Source organism: Clarias gariepinus, chromosome 7, assembly GCF_024256425.1.
Source record: "Clarias gariepinus isolate MV-2021 ecotype Netherlands chromosome 7, CGAR_prim_01v2, whole genome shotgun sequence".
NCBI lineage: Eukaryota > Metazoa > Chordata > Actinopteri > Siluriformes > Clariidae > Clarias > Clarias gariepinus.
Genome location: NC_071106.1, coordinates 442,501 through 450,000, shown reverse-complemented (window position 1 = coordinate 450,000; position 7,500 = coordinate 442,501).

Below are 7,500 nucleotides of genomic sequence, written 5' to 3'. Positions count from 1 at the left end.
CAGCATGTGGTACTGGAGATGTTTTATGGAAAAGTCGTGCTATAAGAACGCTTTATTGTCATTATACAGTGTACAAGGAGATGGGAACTAAGATAAAGAAGAGTGACAGTGCGTTGTCCCCGCAGGGTTTGATAGAGTTATGGCACCTGGTACTGACCACAGTTACTTTGTTTTGTTATTATTGTATTAATGTTAATGTTTACACCAATCCCCCCCCCCCCCCCCCCCCCCACACACACACTGATAAGATATGTGGTAAACACCTTATTATACTCATCTTATTATATATTTAATGCAGTAGTGTGTAAATCTGCGTGTAAGTAGGTGTGTGTGTGCATGTGTGTGTGTGTGTGTGTGTGAGTGTGTGCATGCACATGTGTGTGTGTGATAAATACATATTTCACTCTCAGATCAAAGCCCACTAGCACTCGGGTCACACTGGTGGTGTTTACGCGCATGTTAAAGGCTCGAGAGTTAAATATCACTTAAATAAGACACGTTTCATATCAAAGTGTTTCTGTGTCGGCTTTGAAGTGTGTCATGCTTCAGTGTAACATGTTCACACACACACACACACACACACACACAGCGTGTCATGTTTACTGCTGTAATGTGATTGAACAAACTGTCCATGTTTATCTTCATTTTAATATAAACATAACTCAGGATCACAGAAGCCATAAACACTGTGTTACAGAGTGTGTGAGGACTACACACACACACACACACACACAGATTAAGAGAGAGAGAGAGAGAGAGACTGCAATGATAACTTTTCTGTCTGTCCTTTTGTCTGATTTTCCTAATTTATCTATTGTTTGTATTTTGCATCAAAGCAGCTGATTGGTAACATAAACATGATGATGTCATCAGTGTGAATTTAAATTCTCCAAAATGACAACAGTGTGTTTTTAGGTTTTACTCAGCCTTACATGTCATGTATGAATACCTTGCTTGTTTTTGTCTGTGTACGTGTGTGTGGGTGTGTGTGTGTGTGTGTGCGTGCTCATTCTGGTTGGCAGCAAACTGATGATGGACACATTTGTCTTTGGGCTGAACAACAATAGCTTTCGGACTGTAAAAGGCTACGTATGTATGTATGTGTGTGTGTGTGTGTGTGTGTGTGTGTGTGTGTGTGTGCAGTTACAGATGCGTGCTGATGTGCGTTTGCCTGGAACGAGTCCGAACAGCAGGTTGAGGTCATCCAGGCAGAAGAGAAATCAGTGTCTGTCACACACACCTTATATCACACACACACACACACACACACACACACACACACACCTCATATCACACACACACACACGCACACACATATATTCATCCTAACCGTTATTGGGTGTGACACACAGACACACACACACACACACACCCTGCTAGTTACGCAGTCCTCTCAATGTTTCTGTTTTGACTTTTTAAACTCCCCGTCTCTCCGTCTCTCCGTCTCCCCGTCTCCCCGTCTCCCCTGACCCTGCGCTGTTCTGGTGAGACCCTGTTAGACGTCACTACACACAACAGTAACAGTAACAGTAACTGAGTTATAAGTGTGTGGATTTGAACCTGTATTAACTTTAAATATCTAAATGTTTACCTCTGTAAAACACTTTTGTAAACATGTGAATTAAATTGATTAGATTGGATCTCATACACACACATCATGAACTAAAGAATAAAATTAAGGAGTGCTGATTTGATAAACAAATTGATTATTTGGATATTTACACCAGTACATTTCCTCATTAACATGATACAGTTTATTCACGTACACACTCGCTGTAAATGTAAAACAGAAATGATTCGAGGCAAAACATGCAGCACACACACACACACACACACACACTTCGAATTAAAGGCATTTAAATAAAGAAGACTTGTGTTTCTTTATCCGGCGCTGCGACGCGAGTGCTGCTGTTCTGCCCTGTTTACTCTTTACACTGTAAACACTTCTGCTTTAAAGGTCCCATATTCTACTGTACCTGTAACGAGTGAACACAGGTCTCAGTTCAACACCTCCTCATAACACACCAAACTCCTGTCTATGTAAATCTGCTCATGTTGAGCCACGGCCTCCAGAGAAACAAGCCGGGGGGGGGGCTTTTCTTATATGAGGTCACATTGGGAAGTCAGTCTAATTAGCATGTTTAAACCGCGGACAGTACACATAGAAAAGGACAAAAAACAGGGACACACACACACACACACACCCTGGAGATGCGTCTGGATATCCAAACATGACTGAAAAGTGAATTCTGTATAATAGGAGTCCTTTAAATGTCAGGTTTTGCTTCTGTCACATTCCCGTGGTGTGTAGCCGAAACTCAGACAAAACAAGAACTTACATTCAGCAGTAACGTGTTGTCTCACATTAAGCTGTTCATCTGCTAATCAGCAGCTAGCGTCATGACTAGCGGCTAATCGTCATGCTCTTATTTCTTTTCTTTATTATTATTTATTAATAAGGAGTGAAACGCGCGGTACAAACTGAAGCCTGAACACAATCGTATTACATCACTTCCTGTAAAAACCTGACAAACAACACAATTACAATGATTTTCACACATGAACAATTCTGATACGTCATTAGATCAATAACTAAATGTTTGTAAATATACAGCATGATGTTTATATACACCTGAATCTTTATAAAGATCAAACACGTGTGTTATAGCCGCACATCATGTTTATAAAGTGTTTAAGCGTTTATTTAGAATTAATCATGGTCTGATTGACAGAGGCGCGTGTGTGTGTGTGTGTGTGTGTGTGTGTGTTGATAATAAAGTTATTACACACGATTCATAAAATACAGCATTTATTTATTTAGTATATTTCCATTGTAGTGTGCTCCAGCAACACACACAGACACACACACACAGACACAGAGACGCGCGCGTGCGGTGTGGAATATTAAGCCTGTATGTATATTTCAGCGGTGGGAGGCACCTGAGTGTAGAGCTGCAGCGCGCGGACGTGTTTATATTAATCTCATTGTGATGTGTGAAGGCCGTCGCCTCGGGCTGCTGCTGCGGGAAAAAACATTTCAAAAGGAATAGCAGAGCAGCGCAGGGACCTTCTCCTGATAAAATCCATTAGGACCAGCACGCGCATGTGTGTGTGTGTGTTGGGGGGAGGGGGGTGCAGGGCGATGGACACACACACACACACACACACACACACACTCTGATCCTCTCTGAAGGAGCGCAGATCGCTTCTCTGGTGTGTGTGTTTATATGAGAGTTAAATCTGTTCATCATTAAAGCACTAAATGAATTTGCTCTCATCTGCACAGGACACACACACACACACACACACACACACACACACACACACACACCACAAATGATAAAATAACGGACAAAATAAATATGGACTCGGTCAGAAGGTGTTAATTAATTCTCTATAGCAGTGTTAGTGTGAGTGTAAGGAGTCTCCAGTGTGTGTGTGTGTGTGTGACATGAGTGTAAGGAGTCTCCAGTGTGTGTGTGTGTGTGTGTGTGACATGAGTGTAAGGAGTCTCCAGTGTGTGTGTGTGTGTGTGTGTGTGTGTGACATGAGTGTAAGGAGTCTCCAGTGTGTGTGTGTGTGTGTGTGTGACATGAGTGTAAGGAGTCTCCAGTGTGTGTGTGTGTGTGTGTGTGTGTGTGTGTGTGTGTGTGTGTGTGTGTGTGTGTGTGTGTGTGTGTGACATGAGTGTAAGGAGTCTCCAGTGTGTGTGTGTGTGTGTGTGTGTGTGTGTGTGACATGAGTGTAAGGAGTCTCCAGTGTGTGTGTGTGTGTGTGTGTGTGTGTGACATGAGTGTAAGGAGTCTCCAGTGTGTGTGTGTGTGTAACAGTAAAGCTGAACGTCTTTAGGACAGTTTGTGGTGTCAGTGGAATAAAACACTGAATGTGATTCGTTATTAAAGTCGCTGTTTCTCTTTACAAAGTCTAAAGTGAAAAGTGAGAGATTTGCTCCATCCATACTTAATAATAATAATAATAATAATAATAACAATAATAACAATAATAACAATAATAATAAAGAGAAGAAGAGGAATATAACTGCGGATTTTATTTTAAATAAAAAGGTTAAGATGCAACACAGAGTTTGTTACAAGCATTTTTACTAACATGAGGGAAAGGTGAGTGTGTGTGTGTGTGTGTGTGTGTGTGTTAGTGCAGACACAGGAGGCTGAACACACTTTGGTGTAAATGATTTTATTTGTTGTCAGAGTGGCGGCTCGTGTCCCGATCTCACTAAACACTGTTAACGCGATAGCGAGCATTTTACACACACACACACACACACACACAGGCTGTAAAGTGCGAGGGGGGAGACAGACGACATGTCTTACTCCGGATTGCATTAGTATCAGACATGCTGAAATGCGACACACAGATCGGATTAGCCGCGCGGCTCTGCTTCCACTAAGACGCCACCCGATCTCAGCGCGCGTGTTCTTACCCTGGTGATTTAGCGCTCATTTACACCAGGGCCACGCGGCGCTGCATCACTCACCCAGACGCTAACTCATTTACTTACTGTAACTGCACTTAATGACAACACTTCCTGTTAAATATCTCACACACACACACACACACGCGCTCATGATTCGATCTCCGCACTCAGAGCTGCAGCACACAACAGTTTCCACTTCATTATCCTCAGTCGCTCCGCTCACTTCTTCACTTTAAACTCCTTTCTTCTCGTCTTTATGAGGAAATCATCTCTATAATGTGTAAAAACTCGACCCACGCTGACGATTTCTCCCGAATCTCACACGCTCATCTCTCTCCGCACCGCTGATCTCTCTCTGCACCGCTGAGCTAACGTTAAACGCGCCTCGCTAACAGAGCGGCGCTGAACGGTCCAGACCAGGAGAGATTAAAGTGAAGAACCTGCGACTGGGGGAATAATTCACTGTCTTTAATGGGTCGTGTCCCAAATCTCCACTCAGAACTACGTAGTGCACTAACACAGCGCAGATCAAACACACACTCATCATCCTGTACGCTAGGATTATAACTGAAAATAAATCCTTATTAACTTTATTTTATTTGGATTTAAATAAGGTTCCATATTAATATTAACAGAAATATAAAATATATAATAAATCCAAACGTAAATGAGAACGAGTTAATGTACACCTACCTAATCGTCCTATATTCAAACACTGCAAGGTGCTTTAATACATGTATTTACACAATATATATTTCTTTAATAAACCAATTAAATCTCACTTTGTTAAAAAAATACTTTAAATATTTAATTCAATCAACATTTCAATGTATTTTAATAACGTTAAATCAAATTGTGAGTAATTCCTATGGAAAAGTATTTTATTTATTGAAATAAATATGTTTAAATATTAACATAATGAAATAATTTGTCCGTAATAATTTAATAATTTGACATTAATAATCATAAAAAGCAAACAGTGAATACAATAAATATTTAATTTATTTAAACATCTTATGTATGAAACTATTTAACTGCTTTTTATGTTTAACTGTAAAACTAACGTCTTCACACAAACATATTACTATTATTATTATTATTATTATTATTATTATTATTATTATTATTTAGATCAGTTTGACATAAACACATTAATTTGCTTATTTATTTTGTTTGTTTTATTTTTATTTCTTTTACTTTTTTATTTAATGTTTTTATATATTTTTGTGGTAAAATTTAGTCCTCTAGCAGAAAGTTTTACATAAACATACCTTTAGAAAATAGTGTGTGTGTGTGTGTGTGTGTGTGTGTGTGTGTGTGTGTGTGTGTGTGATGTAAATCATCAGAGTGTAAATGATTTTGTTCTGCAAATCAGATCAGTGCTCAGAGACACACAGCAGGACCTGACAGAAACTATCACACACACTCTGATACACACACACACACACACAGTACTTTTTTTGAAGTGTGTTTTTACCAGACTGATCACTTTATCTCTGTCTGTCTGTCTTTGCTTTCTCTTTATTTTTTACTTGTGTGTGTGTGTGTGTGTGTGTGTGTGTGTGTGTCTGAGAGAAAGAGAGTAACAGACGGGTGTAATGGTGTAAAATGGAGGTTCTATTCATGTGTGTGTCACGCCACTGTGTACCTCCACTCGCACTCACACGCTTCCATTCAGGCACCGTATTGATTGTGTCAAGGGTGAGAGGTCAAGGGTCACCTGGCCTGCACCGTCTCAGCAATGTTTCAGTGTCTGGGTCGCCATGGCGACGGGCTATTTGGGCTTTACTCTGCTTTTAACTCAGCACTTATTTTTCCTCTGAGAGATTCTGAGAGATTTGTGTGTGTGTGTGTATGGGGGGGGGGGGGGTTATGTGAGGGGTGTGTGTGTGTGTGCGTGTGTGGGAGTGTGTGTGTATGTGAGTGGTATGTGTATGGGGGTGTATGTAAGGGGGATTGTATGTGAACAGATATGTGTGTGTGGGGATGTTGTATGTGAGCTGTGTGTTGGGGTGTGTGTGTGTGTGTGTGTGTGTGTATGCAGTTATCTGAAGGGTATGTGTGTATGTGTGTCACTTTATTAGAGTGTTACATTGTTAGTGTTACATTGTTACAGTGTTACACCATTAAAGTGTTTCATTGTTACAGTGTTACACCATTAGAACGTTACATCGTTATAGGTTTACAGCATTATAGTCTAACATTGTTAGAGCATTAGAGTGTTACATTGTTAGTGTTACAGCATTTGAGTGTTGCATTGTTACAGTTTTACAGCATTAGAACATTAAATTATTTGTGTTATAGCATTAGAGAGTTAATGTTAGCGTTATAGGATTAGAGTGTTTTGTTGTTGAGAGTGAGTGGTACATTGCTAGTGCTTGTGTTATCACAATGTTACATTTCTAGTGTAACAGTGACATTGTTACATTACAATGTAGCTGATACTCAGTGTGCTAACAACAAACACAAGCTCTAAAAACAGCAAATAACACTCTGGCCAATCAGGGTTAACAATTGTATGAAGACAACACCAGCGTTCGTGTATGGATACTGTGTGAGTAAGGACAGTTTTAGCATGGAGATCTGAGCTACTGTGTGGAACAGGAGGATTCTGAGTGTCGACTCAGCTGATTTTGACGTTTATCATTGGGATCATCTAAGAGAACTTCAGATGTTTCTGAAGAAAACTTCCACACAAAACACAAAAATACACGTAGTAACACAACGTCCACAATTTCCCAGTGAATTATTCCAGAAAACATCAAACTGCTTCATCTAATGAATTTAGTTTTATCTGTAGCACCTGTAACAATGTTATGACACAAGTACAGAAGTACAAAAGTAGCACGAAAGTAAACCATATGCAAAGCACACAACTTTCCGATTACACACATACAGTACACAAAACTACACAACTATACATAAACAATCTATACCACAAATGTACAATGCACACTTGCACCAAATGCCGCCAGCCAAAAAAAGTATACACACTTCAGGAGAAAAAAAACATGTATAATTATTTTAATACAGTGGAACCTTGGATTACGAGCATAAGCGGGCTC